At 44.7% G+C, this 22,624-nt stretch overlaps 1 protein-coding gene and 1 long non-coding RNA gene across 10 annotated transcripts in view; one reads left to right on the top strand and one right to left on the bottom strand.

Moving 5' to 3' along the window:
- ELF2 (E74 like ETS transcription factor 2) overlaps positions 1 to 7,265 on the bottom strand; it is a 99,748-nt gene extending 92,483 nt beyond the window's left edge. For 6 of the 9 annotated variants that reach the window (XR_002642207.3, XM_022554958.3, XM_022554961.3 and 3 more), the window contains exon 1: positions 6,365 to 6,497. The gene's annotated coding sequence lies outside the window, so the exon portion shown is untranslated. The other 3 variants (XM_089911494.1, XM_089911493.1, XM_089911499.1) reach the window with 3 other exon arrangements.
- LOC111164900 (uncharacterized) overlaps positions 6,661 to 22,624 on the top strand; it is a 30,460-nt gene continuing 14,496 nt past the window's right edge. The window contains exons 1-2 of the long non-coding RNA XR_002642196.3: positions 6,661 to 6,959; positions 17,268 to 17,400. This is a non-coding gene — a long non-coding RNA (uncharacterized LOC111164900). The remainder of the gene's footprint in view (positions 6,960 to 17,267; positions 17,401 to 22,624) is intronic.

The raw sequence follows: 22,624 nt of genomic DNA, 5'->3' as shown, positions 1-22,624 counted from the left end.
GCAACTAAGCCCCGCGCACTACAACTACTGAGCCTGTGCTCTAGAGCCCGTGAGCCACAGCTACTGAGCCTGCGCTCTAGAGCCCGTGAGCCACAACTACTGAGCCCACGTGCTGCAACTACTGAAGCCCGCACGCCTAGAGCCCGTGCTCCGCCATAAGAGAAGCCACCACAATGAGAAGCCCACGCACCACAAGGAAGAGTAGCCCCCACTCACCACAACTAGAGAAACCCTGCACGCAGCAATGAAGACCCAATGCAGCCAAAGATAAATAAATAAATAACTTTATAAAAAAAAATTAGAACTGAAAGGAAAAATAGACACTTCAATAATAATAGAGATTTTAGAATCTCACTCTCAGTAATTAATAGAATAGCTAGACAGAAAATAAGCACAAAGAACCAACTTGACCTGATACCTATGAAACATTCCACCCAACAAAACCTTTCTAGCACACGTAGAACATTCTTTTTTTTTTCTTTTCATTTTATTTATTTATTTATTTATTTTGGCTGCATCGGGTCTTAGTTGCAGCATGAGGGATCTCTCGTTGCCACGCACAGGCTTCTCTAGCTGTGGTGCGCGGGCTTCTCTCTAGTGCGGCATGTGGGTTTTTTTCTCTAGTTGTGGTGCATGGGCTCCAGGGCGCATCGGCTCCATAGTTTGCGGCACACAGCCTCTCTTGTTGAGGCACAGGGGCTTAGTTGCCCTGCGGGCTTAGTTGCCCCACGGCATGTGGGATCTTAGTTCCACGACCAGGGATTGAACCCGTATCCCCTGCATTGGAAGGCGGATTCTTTACCACTGGACTACCAGGGAAGTCCAGAACATTCTTCATAATAGATTACATACTAGGCCATAAGAATGTCTCAATAAATTTAAAATGAGAAAAATACAAAGTATATTCTCTTACTACAGGGGAATTAAATTAGAAATCAGCAACAATGAAATTTAGGGAATCCCCAAATAATTGGAAATTAAACAATACATTTCTAAATAACCCATGGGTCAAAGAAGAAATCACAGAGGAAATTAGGAAATATGAATGAAAATTTTAAAAGCAGAACATATAAAAACATATGGCAGCTAAGAACGTTTGGAAGGAAATGTAGGCCTATATCAGAAAAGAAGAAAGGTCTCAAATCAATAACCTAAGCTTCTACCTTAAGAAACCAGAAAGAGAAAAGCAAACAAAGTCTCAAGCAAGAAGAAGGGAGGAAATTATAAAGATTAAAATGGAAATCAGTGAAGTAGAAAACAGAAAAACAACTGAGAAAAAAACAATTAAACCAAAACTTTTTACTTTGAAAAGAGCAACAAAACTGACAAACCTTTAGCTAAAATGACTGAGTAAAAAAGAGAGAAGACACATGCTGCCAAAATTAGGAATGAAAAAGCAAAAAACACTACCTATGCTTGCAAAATTAAAAGCATATATAGGAATATTATAAAGTGTATGCCAAAAATATTAAATAGCTTAGATGAAATAGACAAATCCCTAGAAACACAATTACCAAAACTAATAATTTAAAACTTAGCAAAAAATCTGAATAGATCTATAACAAGTAAAGAAACTGAATTAGTAGTTTAAAAATTTCCCAGAAAGAAAAATCTAGGCCCAGATGCCTTACTGGCGACTTCTATCAAATATATTCAAGGAGGCAGCAATACCAATCCTTCACAAACTCTTACAGAAAATAGAAGAGGGAACACTTCCGAATTTATTCTGGGATTAATATGTATTACTATATTACAAAATCCAAAGACATCACAAGAAAACTACAGACCAGTATCTTCCATAAATATAGACACAAAAATATTCAATTAAACATTAGCAAACTAAATCCAGCAACATATAATAAGAATTATATACCATGACCAAGTGGGATTTATCCCAGGAATATAAGGCTGGTCTAGTTGCTAAAAATCAATTAATATTATACACTATATTAGTGGAATAAAGGACAGAAACCACATGATCATCTCAGACATTAAGGTGACCAACCATTCTGGTTTGTCTGGGACTGAAGGGTTTCCCAAGGTGCAGGTCTTCCAGCACTAAAACCAGGACAGTCGTGAGCAAACCGCAACAGCTGGTCTTGCTAAGAGTTGCAGAAAAAGCATCTGATAAAATCCAATACCCATTCATGATAAAAACTCTGAACAAAACAGAATTAAAAAGGAAACTTCTACCATGTATAGAAATCTGCTATACAACACTCTGTTTATAGTTAGCAACACTGTACTGTATTCTTAAAAAGTTAAGAGGGTAGATCTCATGTTAAGTTTTCTTACCACAATAACATTTTTTTTTAATTTTTAAGTGAAAGATTTATACACTGAAAAGTTTAAAACATCACTTCGAAAAATTAAGGATCAATAAATTTTTTTAAAATTTCATGTTCATGTACTAGAAGACTCAATATTGTAAGATGGTAATTCATCCCAAACTGATCTACAGATTCAATGCATTCCCCATCAAAATTCCAAAACTTTTTTCGCAGATACTGACAAGTCGATTTTTAAATTTTTATATATAACCCACAATAGCCACAATTTTCAAAAGTAAGAACAAAATTTAAGAGCTTACACTACCTGGTTTCATAAATTACCATAATGCACAGTAATCAAGACAGGGTGGTACTAGCCAAAGGACAGACATACAGATAACGAAACAGAACTGAAAGTCCAGAATTAAATATTTACAATTACAATCAATGGAGAAATGACAGTCTTTTCAACAAACGGTGCTAAGACAACCCATATATAACAGGTGAATTTAAACCCTTATTTCACACCATACACAAAAATTAACTCAAAATAGATCACAAATCTACATATAATAGCAAAATCTATAAAACATCTAGAAGAAAACAAAGGAGAAAATCCTCAAGATCTTGGATGAGGGAGAGTTCTTAAACAACAAAAGCATGATCCATAAAAGAAAAATTGGGAAATTAAGCTCCATCAAAATTAAAACTTTTGTGCTTCAAAAGACTCCAGTAAAAATGAAGAAAAGAAAAAAGCCACAAACTGGGAGAAAATATTTGGAAATCATGTATCTAAGAAAGGACTTACATCCAGAATGTATAAAAAATTCTTATAACTCAATTATAGTAAGACAACTGGCAAAAGATTTGAATAGCTATTTCACCCAAAAGGATATATGAATGAATATCATATGAAAAATTGCTTAACACCTTACATCTTTAGGAAAAATGCAAATTAAAATCACAATGACTTAAACACTTCACACCCAGTACAATGGCTAAAATAAAACAGACAGACAATAACAAGTGTTGACAAAGGTGTGAAAGAACTAACTCTCACACATCGCCGTCAGGAATATAAAATGTAAGGCCACTTTCAAAAACAGTTTGGCAGCTTCTTAAAAAGTTAAACAGATGACCCAGCAATTCTATTCCTAGGCATCTACCCAAGAGAATGAAACCATATGTCCACATAAAGACTCACACTCAAACTTTCAAGCTTCATTATTTGCAACAGTCAAAAAACTGGAAACAATCCAAATGCCCATCAACTGGTCAACAGATAAACAAAATATGGTATAACCACACATTAAAATACTATTCAGTAATAAAAAAGGAACAAAATACTGACACATGCTACAATATGGATGACTCTCCAAAACACTATGCTAAGTGAAAGAAGCCAGACGCAAAAGACTACATACTGTACGTTTCCATTTATACGAAAGATAAAGGCAAATCTACAGAAACAAAACACACATCAGTGGTTGCCTGGGGCCAGGCGTGAGAATAAGGGTTAACAGCAAACAGGCTAGAGAGAATCTTCAGAAGTGATAACACGTTCTAAAATTGGCTTGTGGTGATAATTTAAGAACTCAATATATTTATTAAAAATCATTGAGTTTTCACTCAGGATTAATTTTTTGCTATTAAATGATAACTCAAAAAGCTAATTTTAAAAAAAAATGTATGTATCCAAGAGAAATGAAAACATATCCACACAAAAACTTGTACACAAGTGTGCGTAGCAGCATTACTTGTAATAGCTAAAAAGTAGAAACTCAAATGTCCATCAACTAATTAATGGATACAACATGTGGTATATCCATACAATGGAATATTACTCAGCAGTAAAAAGAAATGAAATAATGACACGTTACAATGTGGATGAACTCTGAAAACATTATGCTAAATCAAAGAATGCAATTATGAAAGATCACACATTGTATGATTCCATTTATAGAAAATGTCCAGAGTAGGCAAATCTATAGAGACAGAAAGTAGTTAGCGGCTGCCTAGGGCTGGGGGTTCTGGGGGGAAATTGAGAGTGACAGCTAATGGGTATGAGGTTCCTTTTTGGGGGGTGAGGAAAATGTTTTCAAATTGATGATGGTGATAGTTTCACAACTCTTGTGAATATATTAAAAACCACTGAACTGTACACTTTGAATTGGTGAATCGAATGGTAGGTGAATTATATCTCAATAAAGCTGTTATCAACAACAACAGCAATAAACCTCGGTGTGCGATCTGTGAGCAGGTGAAGCCATCAGCGCTGATAAGGCCCTACCACAGCTGCAGTTACCCACCTATCTACTTAGGACAGAAGAATCTCAAAGTTACAAATTCTTTCCAACCTACTGTGATTATTTTGTAAATGAGTTTGTGTGTCTGAAATTAAAAGCAATGATTCATCAAAGCAATTAGTTCAGTCACTAAGCTTAAAAAACAGATTGATATTAAATTTTCAAATTTCAAATGCCCAAGATATATCAGTTTTCTGCTTCGTGTGTTTACTAGGAGATACCTCAATAATATTCATATGAGCTCACTGTGTAAACTGTATTACATCATATTTAAACTTTATTCCTAAACCCCTTTAAATGTAATTCAATAGTTTCCAGTCTTATATAAAGTCATTCTACCTTTGGAAGAAAGGAAGAAACTCTGAAGCTCAAATATCCAAACCTATCTTAGTGAAGCATACATTCTTCTGTGCATTCTGTCACTATTCTGTGATTATGGCACTAGACAAAGTACATCATTTACCTCTCGATACAGACCCACAGATAAAAAGAAAAAGCAAATCTGATTACCAAACACCAGATTACTGTTCTATCGTCACCGGATTAAAATTTAAACCACACGGCTGAAATAAATGTTCATGAAGACAAAAAAGGGGGTGAAATTCAGTTTTACAATAAAGTGTTCCCCTCTTACTCCTTTAATGAAGTACTAAGAACGTAAAGAAAGGCTATTCTGCACCGTAGCCAGCTCCTAGAAAAAAGAGTGCCCGGGACGCTGGCACATGGGAAACACTAGGAACTATGCAACCTGGATTACTCCTGGGGTACTGGAATATTTTCCTTTATTGACATGGAATAAAAATGCCCAAGTAGAGCAAGAGGGGACTCGGCTGCCCTGCTCGCAAAGCTCGCAAAGCTGCTCGGGCAGTCAGTAAAAGCCCTGGCCGAGCCCTTACCGTCCTCCTCTCGCGTCCTCCCCCCCCCCCCCACCCCGCCAGCATCCAGGAGCAAGGTCCCTGAGGGCCAGCTTCGCGAAGAGAGGATCCAGAAGGCGGTCACTGGACGCGCGTGTTACAGAGCCCGTTTTTGTTTTGTTTAAAAAGCAGATTCCTATCAGAGCCCAGCCTCCCCACTCCCGGGGGGATAGGGGGAAGTGGCAGCAGGGGGCCGGCGTGCAGAGCGAGAATAAAAGAATGACCGAGTACAACCTGCCGTGCCAGCTAACACCGGAGGGCAGGAAAGGTAAGAGGCGGCGATGAGGCCCGAAGGGGAAGGAAACTGGTCTCCAGTCCTCCACGCCACCCCACGCGGCCGGAGCCTCCCAGGTCCCGCCCCGGGCTCGCCGCCCTGCCCCGGCGCCGGCCGCAGCCTCCCGCCCTCCCCGACCCTCCCAGGACGCGCTTCCTCCGGAGCCGGACCCCCGCCCTGGCCTCCTCGCGGGATAAGGCGGGTCAGTTCAGTCCGCTTCTCGGCAGAGGTGACTCGCGCGGCGGTGTAAACACTGCGAGACCAGCTGCGCGCGGCCCATCCCCCCCGCCGGGGTCCGTAACCTCTTTGCGCAGCCCTGCCCGGCGCCCCGCGCTCTCCGCGGGCGGGCGCGCCGCCCGCCTTCCCCTTTCTCCAAGTCCCGCTCCCCGACCGCTGCCCGGGGGCACTCAGCCTCCTTCCCCAGCTCCCGGCCGGTGTCACCGCCACAGCCTCTGGAAAACCCTCCGCAAACCCCGGAGCCAACAACACAGGCGCGGGGCGGGGGCGCGGAGGGAGGCGGTGGCACTCGGGACGGCGAGTCTTTCTCGCCGCACCCTCCGCGCTCCCTCGCACCAGCCTCGGCGGCCCGCGCGCTCTTACCTGTTCTCCGCGTCGCCCGGGAAGACCGCCGCGTCGCCTTCCCTCCCGGCAGGGCCGCGGACTAGCCGCCGCCGCCGCCGCCGTTGGCCGGGCGTCCGGAGGGAGCCGGGGCCTCCCCGGCTGCCCGAGCCGCTCCACTGGGAGAGGAGGAGACAAAACAGCGGCGCGCCGCCCCGCGCAGAGCCCCCCGCCCGCGCCGCCCCGCCGACCCCCCCCCCCAACCGCCGAGGCGACGGCGGCGACACTGAGCCCGGCGCGGGGAGTAATGGTGGCCCCCGCCCTCGCCCCGCTCCCGGCCCCCTCCCTCCTCCACCCCCGCCTCGGCTCCTCCCCCTCGGCCTCCAGCCGCCGCCAACAGGACAGTCGAGTCCGCCTCCCCCACCCCGCCCGCTCAGCGCGCTCCTCCCCTCCCCACGCGGCGAGGGGGGGCGGCACCGCCAGTCACCAACGCGCCTGTCAAACCCGGGCCGGCTATTTATATCCCGCGGGGCCCCGCCGCCCTCGGCCCCCACCAGCCCGCCCACCAGGCCTCGATGGCTCTCTCGAATCTCGCCCGCCCTGTAGCCCCCAACTTCTCCCAAGCACGCCTTCTCAGGTAAAGACTCTCGCCACTTGTCCCGCTCCCTGCTCGGGGCTCCCCCATCCTGCTCCCGACTCCGGCCCCGGCCCGGGACTGGCGCGGGGGCTCCCAAGCGCGGGCAGGCGTGTAGGGGCGCGCGTGCACCTGCAGCGGCCGCCGGCTCGGAGCGCACGCACACACCCTCGCCACTCTCTGAGGTCCCACGCGGGCGCCGGCTGTCACCCCATCCCCAGCTCCGGACTCCCGCCCTTCTCCTCAAGGGATTGCTCTGCACTCAGGTAGCCTGACAGTCAGTGGGGGCCGGAGGTCGTTGAAACTCCTAGCCCGGGTCCCTCCCGTCTGGACTCCAAAGCCTGGGCTAAGTAGAAGGTGGGGCCGCGGGCGGGCCGGAGCGCGCCCCCGGTCCCGCCCCGGCCCGTGACGCTCGTGGAGCCCCGCCCCGGCCGCCTAGCGCCCCTCCGCGCCGCCGGCTCCTCCTTCTCCTCCTCCTCCTCCTGCTCGCTTGCAAACGCCCGGCCTAGTACCCCCGCGGACCCCGCCCCATTCCCAGAAATTACCACCCGCCCAACGGCCGGGCCGCGCGGCGGTTGGTGCCCGCGTTAACTGACGGGCGGGCGGCGGGGCTCAGCGCGCAGCTGCGGAGCGCGGCGGGCGGTCCCTTGGCTCAGCCCCGAGAGCTGCGGGCGCCCGCCCCGGGCCATTGTCGCTGCTCGCTCGGTCGGCGACGGACGGAGAAGTACCCCAAGTCCGAGGATCGTCGGCGCGAGAATGAGGGAGTGGGTGAGCGCGGGAGGATTTTGGTGCCTGCGAATTCGAAAATGAAAACCCAGCTGTAGCCGCATGCTTCTGGTTTCCCCACTTTCACACAAAGGGGAACCTCTGAGCAGGGCACTCACGCGCCTTCAAGTGCACAAAAGCCAATGACACGGTGCCCGGGGTTGTCCTGCATTTGGAGCGCCTCATTAATGATCTTTCTTACGCCCGGTTCTGCACACAAACGCCTCAATCTCTTCCCCCACCACTACACTTGGCCGCCGCCGCCGCATTGGCTTGTATTTGTTTAACAAAGAACAGTGACTGTCCCGGTGCGCGTGGGGACCGACTCTGGTCCCCTCTCGGGCTCCTGCAGCCGCCCTCCGGTGGACCTGGCTCAGTACTGATTCGGCAGGTTCGTTTCCCGGCTCCAGACTCACTCCTTTTGCGGCTCCACAGCCAGTCCTGAGCGTAGAAGAAACCCTGAGGAATACAAGTGGTTATCTGTTCTTGAAAGTGACGTGGGAACCATGGAGATAACCCTAGAGTAGGGCTTAAACGTCAAAGGCCCTACTGATTGAAGTCCCTGAAGAGCCGAAGAATTTAATGATCTCTTTCTTTTTTAAAGCTAATAATGCCTGTTTATTTACCGGGGAGCGGAGGCGGGGGCCGGGGAGGGGGGGAAGAGGGGCATTCTTTCTTTCCTATCCTAAAAAGCAACTCTGGGTACTTCTTAAGAGATTTTTACTTTTAAACGTAGGGGAAATCTGGATAGCAAATAGGGTTAGTCAGAGAGATCCCCTGAACTCAGATGAAGTTTTATGGATTCCTGAGTTGTATGTAAAACATAGCGACTCTTGCCACTCTTTTGAACTAAAGAATTTATAAAGCCTTATAACATTGAAACCTTTTATGCACATTAAACAGAATACTACAAACAGCACCCTTTCTAGGGCAGTATTCCTAATCCCCTATTTCCTGCTAAGAAACAAACAAACAAAAAGCCTATCACTTAAGGGAACCGTTGTCCACTTTGATATTTGTAAGGACTTAATAATCAGCACTACTGCATCTCCATGGCCCTAGCATGGCATATTAAGGAGCATGCAACAACAACGCCTGATTTCTATAGTTAGGAACAGATCTCACCTGCTGGGGCAAATCATTCCTGTTTGCAGCTAACATGAGAAGAAAAGTATCTCCTCTACCGTCAGTTGGAAGTAAGCTGGAAAGTCCCAGGAAGAAACAGTGGTAAATAACATTAGTGTTCCCGATTTTTCACTGCTCCATGCGCGCCCTTTGAAATGTGGTTTTGTAGCTCCTCTCATTAGAGACAGACTGTTTCTGCACTCCACAGACGTTGGGCTTAGACCGTTCCACTTGCTTTTGGCCAAAGGAATATGGGTGATAGTGTGACAGTTCTGAGCCTGACCTTAGGAGGTATTGCATGTTGCTGCTTGCCTCTCTCACATGTGCCTTTCACAATATGAAGAACATGCCTGGGAAGTCTGCTAGTACAAGAAGAATGAGAGACATGGGGGGGGCGGTGTCTAGAACCACCCCCAGCTTGAAGCCAGTGACCTGCAAAAAAAAAAAAAGATTGTTATTTTAAGCACTGTGTTTTGGGGTGTTTTGCTACCCGGAATTAGTGTTGCTCTCACTGACCGGTACAATAGGAAATGGAGCAATCTGCTGCTTTTTTTTTTTTTTTTTTTTTTTGGGCTGCGTTGGGTCTTCGTTGCTGCGCGCGGGCTTTCTCTAGTTGCGGCGAGCGGGGGGCTACTCTTTGTTGCGGTGCGCGGGCTTCTCATTGCGGTGGCTTCTCTTGTTGCGGAGCATGGGCTCCAGGTGCGGGCTCAGTACTTGTGGCTCGCGGGCTCTAGAGCACAGGCTCAGTAGTTGTGGCTCGCGGGCTCTAGAGTGCAGCAGGCTCAGTAGTTGTGGCTCATGGGCTCTAGAGCACAGGCTCAGTAGTTGTGGCTCGCGGGCTCTAGAGCGCAGGCTCAGTAGTTGTGGCGCACGGGCTTAGTCGCCCTGCAGCATGTGGGATCTTCCCGGACCAGGGCTCGAACCCATGTCCCCTGCCTTAGCAGGCGGATTCTTAACCACTGCGCCACCAGGGAAGTCCCACAGTCTGCTCTCTTGACCTTGAAGGTGCCAAACTTGATGGCTCTGATGTCTCTTTGACAGTGGGTCTTGGAAAGACACATCCCTTGTGGAAGCCAGTGAAGAAAGAAACCCAGAAAGTCTGTAGCAAAGCATTCTAAAGAATTCAGTAGGAAAGGGCTGATGTGGCCAGTAGTCCTAGAATAATCACAGAAGAGGAGAGCTCTATGTGGTAACTAGATTGCTTTTGCTTCTGTTTCTTATATTACACAGTTCATTTTTTAATTATACAAGTGATTCATTGATACATTCTCATCATCAATTTTCAGATAATACAAAATAGACTTTTAAAAAAGCTAAGTCTCCTTTCCTTCTCTGCTTTTCTTTCCATGCCTCACCCTCCACACATACCCAGCCATCCCATACCTCCAATGTTCCGCGGGTAACCATAAATGATAGTTTAGCATTTAAGCTTCCAGACTTTTTTCTGTGCATTTATGTACATATGCATGCATATATATAGAGACCAAATATTAGTAAGATTATATAATATATGTACTAAGTACAGTAATTTTGTACTTTTCTCTGTTTATTTCCCTTTTGTTTTCTCTAATTATCTAAGAAAGTCTCTTTTTAAGATCTTTCTAGGACTACTCAGCCTGTCTTCAGTATGATAGGCTAACCAAGGGAAGAGGTTGTCCCCACTTTTATATCAGAACGTTAAGTGGGAGAAGGACCCCTTAGCACCTGCCTTAAGCAGGGGAGTGATACTCAACACGAGGAATGAAGGAGAAGACTAAATTCTCTGAGTGGTAGCCAATAAATCATTTGTCCCTCCCAAACTGGAAATTCTCTTTCTGGGCAAATCCTTGAGCACTTTGAGTTACAGCTGATTAAATAAGGCTCTATTCCCTTATAACATTTCAAAGTGGGTAACCCAAAAGAACAAAGAAATGCCATGCTGTCTTTTCTGACCAGCCTCGGGAGTCATACACCATGACTTATGCCCTGGTCTACTGGTCATACAAACCATTCGTGACTCAGCGTGGGAGGGCACCGCACAAAGACACGGACGCCTGAAGATGAGGATCAGTAGGGCCGCGTTGGAAGCCGTGTGTCACACGAGCTGCCGCAGCTATGAATTTTGAGTGACTGACACAGGCTTTAAACTTGTTGGATTCCCTGGGCTTCCCTGGTGGCGCAGTGGTTGAGAGTCCGCCTGCCGATGCAGGGGACGCAGGTTCGTGCCCCGGTCCGGGAAGATCCCACATGCTGCGGAGCGGCTGGGCCCGTGAGCCATGGCCGCTGAGCCTGCGCGTCCGGAGCCTGTGCTCCGCAACGGGAGAAGCCACAACAGTGAGAGGCCCGCGTAAAAAAAAAACTTGTTGGATTCCCTCACTGCAGGTGGGCGAATCCCAGATTACCAACAACCATGTAGACTTTATAAGGACAGCCAGAAAAATCTCTTCTTTTGTCTCTCTTTAAAGAATAAGCGGTTCTGGGCAACTATCCAGTTCTATTACTGTGTTAACCTACCTTATTTGTGAGCCACTGTATCCACACCTCTCACGGCCCCTTTCTGGGCGTCTCCAAAGATAATTATTCATAACTCTCCCATATTCTGGGTCTGCAAAAGAACCCAGCCCCCAAACTCATGTTTTGTTTTAGGTACCATCTTGCCTTTTACGAGTCAGAATCTCTTAAACACTGTATATTAAACAAGTTATAAGAGGCCTGCCTGCGAGAATGATGAAAACCAAAATAATCTGGGAGGAACATGTGAAGTTTCCAGAATCCAATGCAACAATTCTTGAGAATGACATTTGTACCGTCAAATGCAATCAGGTAAAACGAGCAGAAAGTATAAAGCTTTTAATATAGAAGGGAAGCCAAATCATCATGAGTTGCAGGTGTAATTTTACCATGTGATGTTTCCTAGTAAAATAAGTACTTAGTGTCATTTCATAATTTAAGTTCTTGATATATTTTAAAAGCAGTCATTTCTTTAGAATAGTGCTTTAGTTGGAAGCATTGTATTAATTCCATCCACAAATAAATTACTTTTTAAAAAAAATATAATAGTGTTTATTTATTTTTACTTGTTGACAGTTTGCTTTATTTATTTATTTATGGCTGTGTTGGGTCCTCGTTTCCGTGCGAGGGCTTTCTCTAGTTGCGGCAAGCGGGGGCCACTCTTCATCGCGGTGCGCGGGCCTCTCACTATCGCGGCCTCTCTTGTTGCGGAGCACAGGCTCCAGATGCGCAGGCTCAGTAATTGTGGCTCACGGGCCCAGTTGCTCCGCGGCATGTGGGATCTTCCCAGAGCCAGGGCTCCAACCCGTGTCCCCTGCAATGGCAGGCAGATTCTCAACCACTGTGCCACCAGGGAAGCCCACAAATAAGTTACTTTTAAAGAACATTTTGGGACTGCCCTGGCGGTCCAGTGGTTAGGACGCCGTACTTTGAATGCTGGGGGCACAGTTTCCATCCCTGGTTGGGGAACTAGAATCCCACATGCCACACGGTGCAGCCAAAAATATTTTTTTTAAAAAAGAACATTTTATTGCTTTTTAAAAATATTTGAAGTGTTTAAGATGGATTACACTTTATTCTAGTTAGGATTTCTAATATTTTCCATGTCAAAACCAATTTTTGTAAGCAGATTTTGCCTCTTTATCTTTGTTATAAAATTAAAAGTCCAAATGAAATGTACATGAAGACATTTTATTAGTGATTTAAGATTACATTAATCTTTAAAATTTCTGAATGAAGTTGGTTTCTTAATAAAATTCAGGATAAATGCTATAGTAGTTAATTAAAACACAAAGGTGAATACCTTCCATGGAGAAAGATCTGAAATAAATTTCCATATCTGCAGGCTGACTAGTTTTCAAGGGCATTTAGCTGTTTCTTCCATGCTGCTAAGAGGCAAAATGAGTTAATTGAAATTTTCCTTTCCGTTCATTTCCCTAAAGATTAGAAAAGCACACCAAAAGCCTTGCTTTTCCCATTATTTATTTACCTTCCTCTCTGGGGATTTTTCCTACTGGTCAGCTAATCAGAGTGGGCAGTATTATTTTAGCAGTAGTAAACAATAACAGCAATAATAACTATAATATTGGCCCCTGTCAGTATACCACTGGATACTTTGTGTTCACTTATCTTATGAATTCTGGGACTTCCCTGGTGGCGCAGTGGTTAAGACCCCGAGCTCCCAATGCAGGGGGCCCGGGTTCGATCCCTGGTCAGGGAACTAGGTCCCACATGCATGCCGCACCTAAGAGTTCACGTGGCACAACTAAGGAGCCCACCTGCCACAACTAAGGAGCCCTCAAGCCGCAACTAAGACCCGGCACAACCAAATAAATAAATGTTAAAAAAAAAATCTTATGAATTCTGTATAATTATCCCATCCTAGAGTTCATGCTGAAGTTATGAGAGATTAAGCCACTTGTTCAAAGTTACACAGTAGACAGTGGAGTTGGAGATTGAATTCTCCAGAGCCTGTGCTCTTGACCACGTACATCTAAAATGCAGCCTTGTTTCAACTGTTCATGTCCAAACAACACGGATGAAAAGTATTGCCCTCTGATTCAGCCTTGACACCAGCTTCATGTCCCAATCCCCCCCAGATTCGTCGGGTACTGCTGCCACCTTGCAGCCCTGTTCCCCTCTGTTTGGCATCCCTGTTCTGCCTGTGACAGCAGGCACTGCTGCAGATGGCTGAGTGTTGCTGGCCGCACTCCCTATCTGCCTCTCCAGACACTCCCTTTTCCTCTGGTTGCCGGCATATTCCCTCTACTCCACCCTGTGGCTCCTGTATCCTGTTCTTCCTGTCTGCCGCATTGTGTCTGAGTAGGCTTTCCATATCTGCTGACGACACTGACTGCTAAGCAAAAAGAAAGAGGGAGATTTAAGGCCAGGACAAGAAGCCAATCAATATGGAGGATAAAAGGTCACAGGAGAACCATAATTAAAATGTGAATCCCAGACAGAAAAGAATGGAATAGATGGGAAGAGGAATTGAGAGTTTTAAAATACTGCGAACCTATAGGAAAGACTGGAAACTCCCATAACGTGGAGGACAGAGGGAAATAAAAATACTTCTATGGTTCAAATTGATATTCAAGAGTCTATGAATAAGTACAGTAATCGCTAATATCTGTACTTACATGAGATCAGAGTCCTAAATACCAGCAAAACGCTTCGGAAATCTGGCACCATCTTTTCGCGGGCCTCTCACTGCCGCGGCCTCTCCCGTTGCGGAGCACAGGCTCCGGACGCGCAGGCTCAGCGGCCATGGCTCACGGGCCCAGCCGCTCCGCGACACGTGGGATCTTCCCGGACCGGGGCACGAACCCATGTCCCCTGCATCGGCAGGCGGACTCTCAACCACCGCGCCACCAGGGAAGCCCCTGGCACCATCTTAATAGGTAGCGTCGATCAAACGTGTATCTCCTTTGAATCTTTTTTTTTTTTTTAATCCTCATAACAGCCCAATCGGGAAGGTATTATCGTCATTTTTGTAGGTTATGAAACTGAGGCAACTGAAAGGGTAGAACAACTTCTCCAAGACCACCGGCAAGTGAGTAGCGGAGCCAGGCAGGAAACCTAAGCGGGCTGGCTCCAGACGCCCTGCTCTCAACACTCCTCAGCCCGCCCAGAAAAACTCTCCCTCACATGAAACCCCCAGTCTGGGCCTCGCAGTAGGGACTGCTATCCGCCTTTCAAGGAGGAAGGCTGGCTTTCACAAATAGTACCTTCTCCTCCACAGCATCTCCAAGGCCGAGGGCGAGGTCAGGCTGGCTTCTCCCTATTCTGTGCTCTCCTGGGATTCGAGGTCGGCGAAGGAGCACAGTTCACAATTCAACAAGCCCGGAAGTGGCTTATATTCTACTAGAGAATCCCAGAGCCCACTTACAAAGGTTGCATTTTTATTTGGTTGCCTGAGTGGAGAAAGAAAATTAAAACGTACTGTACCATTTTTAATTAATCAACTGCGTGACATGCCTCTAAAATAATTTTCTTAGGTTCATTGGCCACATACTCTCTCTTTTCTTCATGTGATGATTTTGCAATATTATTTTTATGGAGAGAATACAAAGAATTAATTTTCTCCTCTAGCTTAGAATATTAAAATTTGGTTGTTTTTTTGTTTTGGTTTGGTTTGGTTTTTTTTTTTTTTTTGCGGTACGCGGGCCTCTAGCTGTTGTGGCCTCTCCCGTTGCGGAGCACAGGCTCCGGACGCGCAGGCTCAGCGGCCATGGCTCACGGGCCCAGCCACTCTGTGGCATGTGGGATCCTCCCAGACCGGGGCACGAACCCGAGTCCCCTGCATCGGCAGGCGGACTCTCAACCACTGCGCCACCAGGGAAGCCCCTCCATGAAGTTTTTCCTGAGTCAATGATGCTATATTTGTCCTCAGTTTATCATTGTATACAGCAGCCTTACATCTTACACAGGAGTTAGGCTCCAAAGTCAGCGAGCAAGGACAAAAAATGTTATAGTGCAAAAGATCTCTCGAAATTTCCTAAGAAGGTGCCAAGTTAGAGAGCAATTACCGCTCTCCCTAGGTCAAGGGCACTCTCCTTAAGCACTACAAAGCTAAAGTCAGCCGTGGCTTGGCGAAATGTCCAAGCTGTGAAGGACACAGGAACTGAGCAGGACAGTTCCTTTTTTTTTTTTTGGCGGTGCCACGAGGCTTGTGGGATCTTAGTTCCCCAGCCCAGGCCCGCAGCAGTGAAAGCACTGAGTCTTAACCGCTGGGCCGCCAGGCAGTTCCCAGGACAGCTCTTCATCTCCCATAACACAATCCCTCCAAAGCGTGTGGCAGCTGAGAAGCATGTGACTCCCCACTTAAATCCTTCTCTTAGTCTCAGTGCATATGGCTGACTTCCTGTAAATTAAATGCACAGGTGATAGGATTCTGATTTCTGGTCCCACCACTTACTGGATATGTAACCATGGCCAAGTTATTTAATCACTTATTTTCTCTACCCCTCAGTTTACATCTGCAAAAAGGAACAGTAATAAGGCCCAATTAATAAGCTTGTTGTAAGGGTTAAATTGTTGATAGTTAACCTGTAAAATAATACGATTTACCTTCTAGGCTTTCAATGAAAATTAGATGCGCTTACATATATAAAGCACTTAGGAAAGTGTCTTGGCCTATGTTAGTGCTCAATAAATATTACCTACTTTTAAAAGTTTTTAAAAAATCTTATTGAGGTACAGTTGACTTACAATGTTGCGTTTAATTTCTGCTGTACAACAAAGTGACTCAGTTTTACATACATATATATTCTTTTTCATATTCTTTTCCATTATGGTTTGTCACAGGACGTTGACTATAGTTCCCTGCACTCTACAGTAGGACCTTGTTGTTCATCCACCCTCTATATACTAGTTTGTCTCTGCTAATCCCAATCTCCCAGTCCTTCCTTCCCCCACTCTCCTCCCCTTTGGCAACCACAAGTCTGTTCTCTATAAATATTACCTGTTATTATTACTTATCTCTCTGTGTTACTTTCTTCTGCTGCTTGTAAAAGATTCGATGAGAAGCACTTCACTATCGCAGAGCAAGTACTCTGTAAGGGTTAGGTATTATCATTATCATTATTATCATTTCACTACTGTGTCCTCCGTATTGCGAGTTTCTTGGGGGCAGGGACATTATCTTTCACAACTTTGTGTCCTTGCAGTGACTCAAAATAGTGCCCGGTGCATATGTCACTCAAAAGATAGTCGAAAATCAGATAATGTTTCCCCCCTCCAAATTCTTGTTACATGGATTTAATTTTTACAAGTTCATAAAGAAATAAACGCAGTGTGTATCCATGAATACCTGAATGGCTCTCCTACCCTCTGAAACCGTCTTTACCATCTTGGGCACAACGCTTCATCGCAAGAACTCCCCCAGGGGGCGCTGAAGAACTTCCTGAATAAGGACTTATTCACGTACCAGAGTTGGAATGTGAATTACTTGGGGGTAAATGTTGACTTTGGCTTCTCCGAGTTTTACTGAGGACATTTGTACCATAAAAACTGATCTTTAAAGCTAGTAATTCATGATTTGTGGTTTGAAACCACCTTGGAAATGATTCCAGGACACCAAGAAACATATAATCCTAGATTTGTAACTGATTACAATTTTTTTTCTATCTTAGGTCTCCTGTCTTTTAAATAAAGATAATACCAACTGACCTCAAAACCTTGGTGACGAATAATAAACATGATGCTTAGGAAGTTAACGTGACGAGAGGACTAGAGTCTATTAGTTAAAAGACTCCATTGTCAATATGTGTTTATGTGTAGCTGATTCACTTTGCTGTACAGCAGAAACTAACACAACGTTGTAAATCAACTACATTCCAGTAAAAATTAATTTAAAAATAAAAGACTCCATTATCAGAGATAATTCTTTCCATACGTGTACTTATTAGGAAGGTTTTTCCCTTTTTACAGCTCACATCTTTCAAAGGGACCACGTGGAGAGAGAGAAAGGGAGACTCTCAGACGGCAGCATCACTGAAATAACCTTTCCAGTGAATGAGATAGATGACAGAGGTGTCAGCCAGATAGAGCCCTGTGGACCCAGGTAGGTGTCAAATACTCCTCTGTCTTAGTTTAACAAATGGGAAAACATTATTCTCCTAGCAACTGGTGTGATCTTTTCTCTTAGGAATGAGACCCACCTCTGTTGGGAAAATTCCATGGCGAGCCTGCTTGGAAGCTGAGACCTAAGTGTGAGGAAGCACTGCCCAGCCTAGAACAAGGAGAGGGATTTGTTGATTGCAGTGGAGAGGGCTTTGGGGAGGCTGAGCTGTTGAGATGACAGAAAGCTGGCTGTGCCCTGTGAGATGCATCCGTCCAGCGACCTCACAAACCCTTAGCAAAGTTATTAACCTTACACAGTACTTGGCAGATAAGGAATTCAGTGGAAACAGTGAAGGCAGTGCTCCTAACGTCCACCTTGGCCTAAGGCAGCGACACAGGGAGCCCTGAGGAAGCAAGCTTCCAGGGATTCACAGAAATCTCAAACCCGGACCCCGACTCTGACAGTCCATCAATTTACGTGGGTGCCAGCACCAAGTTTTCCTAAGTCTCTGAAGGGTGGGAAGGCCCCAATCCCATCTGGTTTACATTAGTAGTAATAGTAAGATAAAGGTAGCTTATTTACAACATTATGCATCTTTAAACAAAATGGAGGGAAAATAAGAAAAAAACATTTTTAAGTACTTTGAAGTCAAACAGTAGAGCATTTTGCCTACAAAGCCAGGCAGACCACTTTTACTATGAGAGCAGAAATAAATGATAAGAAGGGAACTTCCTTGCTGTGTTAACAATTTTGAGCAAAGTGTGGGAAAATACTTTAAAGCAGAGATTGTTTTGCTTTATTCCAACACCTATCCAGAAATCAAGGGTCCTCAAACAGATATTTGAATTTTATCCTTTCTTATCTGAAGATTTAGTTTTTTAGAATAAAGTTAGCTTTTTTCTTATTAGAAAAATAACACATGGCTATTTTTTTTTTCACATGGCTATTTTTAAAGTTTTAAAACACAAGAGGATAAATCCACACCTTTAAAAAATTTTTTTTAAATTTTTTTAAAAACCCGAACTCCTGGGACTTCCCTGGTGGCGCAGTGGTTAAGAATCCACCTGCCAACGCAGGGGACACGGGCTTGATCCCTGGTCGGGGAAGATCCCACATGCTGCAGAGCAACTTAGCCCATGCGCCACAACTACTGAGCCTGCGCTCTAGAGCCCGTGAGCCACAACTACTGAGCCCACGTGCCACAGCTACTGAAGCCCATGCACCTAGATCCCGTGCTCCATAACAAAGACAAGCCACCGCATTGAGAAACCCGCGCACCACAATGAAGAGTAGCCCCTGCTCGCCACAGCTAGAGAAAGCCCGTGCGCAACAACAAAGACCCATCGATGAAGACCCAGCGCAGCCATAAATTTTATTTTAAAAAACCCAAAACAAAAACTAACAAACAAAAAACCCAAACTCCCTCATGGTTTTCAGGGAAGTTTTTATTTGTTTATTATTTAGTTATTTGTTTGTTTTTGGCTGTGTTGGGTCTTCGTTGCTGCGTGCGGGCTTTCTCTAGTCGCGGCGAGCAGGGGCTACTCTTCGTTGCGGTGCGCAGGCTTCTCACTGTGGTGGCTTCTCTTGTTGCGGAGCACGGGCTCTAGGTGCACGGGCTTCAGTAGCTGTGGCACACAGGCTTAGTTGCTCCGTGGCATGTGGGATCTTCCTAGACCAGGGCTCGAACCCGTGTCCCCTGCATTGGCAGGCGGATTCTTAACCACTGCACCACCAGGGAAGTCCACGCCTTTTTAAAATTATACAGTAAATTGATCTCCAGCCTCCATGAAATGCAAAGATCATTCTCAGTATGATAGGAATAGTGTATGCTGAGGGTGAGTTAGAGGTGAAGGTTACAGAACTGTCATTGTAGCTTCGGGAAAAAAGGTAAAAGAAGAAAGAACTTTTCACTTTACACATTGAATTAGCTGGACCCCTGGTGGCACACAACAGAAGCTGATTTGAGTCAACTTAGCCAAACATGGCAATAAGTTTATTGGCTCACATGTCGAACTGTAGGACAGGGAAGGACAACTGTATCGAAACCTCTTACTTTCAGCATGCTCCCTCTCCATCTTTCTTCTCTGCTTCTCTTGCCAGTTTCAGTTTATTCTCTCAAGCCAGCTGCTGCATGAGAGATACTGTGGCCTTCAGGCTCACATCTTCACCATGTGCGTGGGCCTCATAGATAAGAGAGTGGACCAATTCTTACCAATAACACGAGTGCTATTTCCAGAAGAATAGAAAAATTTTGGAAGAAAAAACTTTTTCGGTATATCCTTTGCTGTCTTCCTTACCACATACACTAAAACACATACTCTTCCTCCCATACATACAATTCCAAAAATGTCCTTGTCTAGCCACTACGTAGCCACGCGTATCCTTGTCCCAGCTCCAGGATCTTTATGTTAGGTCAATTCACCATCAGGATGGATGAGGGGGCCTCATTTCCTTATAACTTACAAATAAACAATAAACCTAAATCTCCTCAATGCACCTAAATATACCATGGGTGGGGGAAAAAAATAAGATAAACATTCTTTCAAAAGGAAGGAATGTTCAAAAGAGGGAAAACTGAGAAAGCAACACTCAGAACACAGACCACTTCTTCCTGGACAGGGATAGCAAGTCTGTAGACTTAAAGCATTGAACTTTGAAGGGTGCTTTGTAGAGGGTACTACTAAGGCTCTATGTGTCTACAAATATCCTAGTTGAATGGGCAGAATTGTAAGTTTATAGATAGGGTACAACTGCTGCTGTTTCCACGTGGTAAATTTCCGAGCCCAAAATTTTGCCAGGGCTGCTTGGACATTATTGAACTCAGTGGCATTTAAATTGAATGGAGAGTAGAAAAAGAAAGATGCAATATATACATATATCAAATCATTATGTAGTACACCTTAAGATTATACAATGTTATATGTCAATTATATTTCAATAAAATTGGAAAAAATAAAATTAAAAATAAATTTTAAAAAAGAAAAGAAAGGAGGGCTTCCCTGCTGGCGCAGTGGTTGAGAGTCTGCCTGCTGATACAGGGGACACGGGTTTGTGCCCCGGTCCGGGAAGGTCCCACCTGCCTCAGAGCGGCTGGGCCCATGAGCCATGGCCGCTGAGCCTATGCGTCCGGAGCCTGTGCATCTGAGTAGAGGGTAAAGAAACTCCTAAAGGGAGAGTAGGATACCCTTCTCTTTACTGAGGGAAATCTTTAGCCAAAATTTTAAAAATCTTTATTTTTATGAAGTAACAAATATAAAAACTCATTGGTAAGTATAAATATTGACAAAGAGAGCAAATCCATGAAATGGCCAGTATCTAAAGATCATCTTAGAAAAAAAGGAGACGTGGTAACTTGGCAGCAAAGACAAGCAGATGAACAACCGTGCAGGAAATTATTTGGTTCTAGACTGACTTTTCTGGTATTTAGGTGTAAGTTCAGTAGGTTATTTCAAGCCAGCTGAGATAACGGGAGAACGTATTTAACCCAGCGACCCCGGCTGCGGAGTAACTAGGGCGGAAGAATCTGATGCGACCTGACTTCTAGGTGTGCCCAGAGTAAAGGACTGGGGTGGGAGCGGTGGTGGTGGTGGGGGGGGGGCAACCACCAAAGTGACCTCAGCAGACAAGCATGTTCAATCATTTCTTGTTTTGCTTCACCATTCTGAGTTCCAAGAATCCATAAAAACCATAGTCATCTGTACAGAGCAACATGAGGTAGCAAAACTTACAGAGAGAGGGCTCAAAAATACAAAAGTTTTAGGAAAGTTAAGTTCATACAACTCAGACAATATAAAAGTTAAGTTTTTCCAATAAGGGTTAACACCACATTATTCATATACAATTCACTCCGTTCTGAACGTAAAATTGTAGATGAAATGAAAAATAGAATTAAAACAATGTGTTTACTGGATCGTTTGAATTTTACTATTGTGAATATTCTAGTTCCATTTGTATTTAATTACTTAAGAAGAATAGAGGAAGCCATGTTAGTGAAAGAAATGTTGATCTTTACGGAGAAATGTAAGATCCGTAATAGCATCATCAGTATAATTAAAATACTATTTCAATATTTACAAAACTAATATAAATTTTTTCCTTAACGTCTCTTTTTAGTCTAGAAAGCAGCTGTTGTTCCTCAGATACCAGTCTCTTAGACTTTTCCCTTAGTGTTTTTTTTTTTCTCATTTACTTTATTTTATATATTTTTTTAACATCTTTATTGGGGTTTAATTGTTTTACAATGGTGTGCTAGTTTCTGCTTTCCCTTAGTGGTTTTGAGTTTGGTGTCTACGAGATTCTTAGATAGTGGGGAAATGACTCCCCAAATTTGTATTTCAAAAGTAGTTTAATAATTTTGTTGAAAATGAAAAAAATATTACTTTCACATTGAAACTTTTCTTTCTTGTTCTTATATGCACAGGAGGGGGAAAATTATGTAAACATTCTTTTTTTTTAAAATATCTGTTTATTTGCCTGCACGGTGCGGCACACCAGGGATCAAACCCCACGCCCTGTATGGGAAGTGCGGAGTCTTAACCCCTGGACCACCAGGGAAGCTCCCTATGTAAATGTTCTGAGTGAAAAGGATATTTGGTATTCTAGTAACTGTGCAACAAATTATTTTAAAAGTTGAGGTAGACTGTACATTTAAAAATAGTTAAATTTTACACTATGTTTATTTTACCACAAAAAAAATTGAAAAACATTAAGGTAGAATTAGACTTATAGATAGGCAGTGCGTTTTTTTTCTTATAAAATCATATATTTATTTATTTTGGGCTGCGTTGGGTCTTCATTGCTGCGCTCGGGCTTTCTCTAGTTGCAGCGAGCAGGGGCTACTCTTTGTTGCGGTGCGCGGGCTTCTCATTGCGGTGGCTTCTCTTGTGGCTTCTCTTGTTGTGGAGCACGGGCTCTAGGTGCGCAGGCTTCAGTAGTTGCAGCACACAGGCTCAGCAGTTGTGGCTCCAGGGCTCTAGAGCACAGGCTCAGTAGTTGTGCCGCACAGGCTTAGTTGCTGCGCTGCATGTGGTATCTTCCTGGACCAGGGATCAAACCTGGGTCCCGGATTCTTAACCACTGCGCCCCCAGGTAAGTCCTGGCAGTGCATCTTTTAGACACATTATTAAATTTGCCACTTCACTGATTGGTTGCTTATTTTTTCATGACCAAAAAATAATATGTTCCAGATCCGCACTATTCAGGACAGTAGCCACTCGCCACATGC

The sequence above is a fragment of the Delphinapterus leucas genome, chromosome 5, assembly GCF_059928025.1.
Source record: "Delphinapterus leucas isolate spDelLeu-1000000601 "Yukka" chromosome 5, BTC_Dleu_Yukka2, whole genome shotgun sequence".
In the NCBI taxonomy this organism is placed as follows: domain Eukaryota; kingdom Metazoa; phylum Chordata; class Mammalia; order Artiodactyla; family Monodontidae; genus Delphinapterus; species Delphinapterus leucas.
Note: the sequence above shows the minus strand (reverse complement) of the source record. Positions and strands in the feature narration are given on the sequence as shown.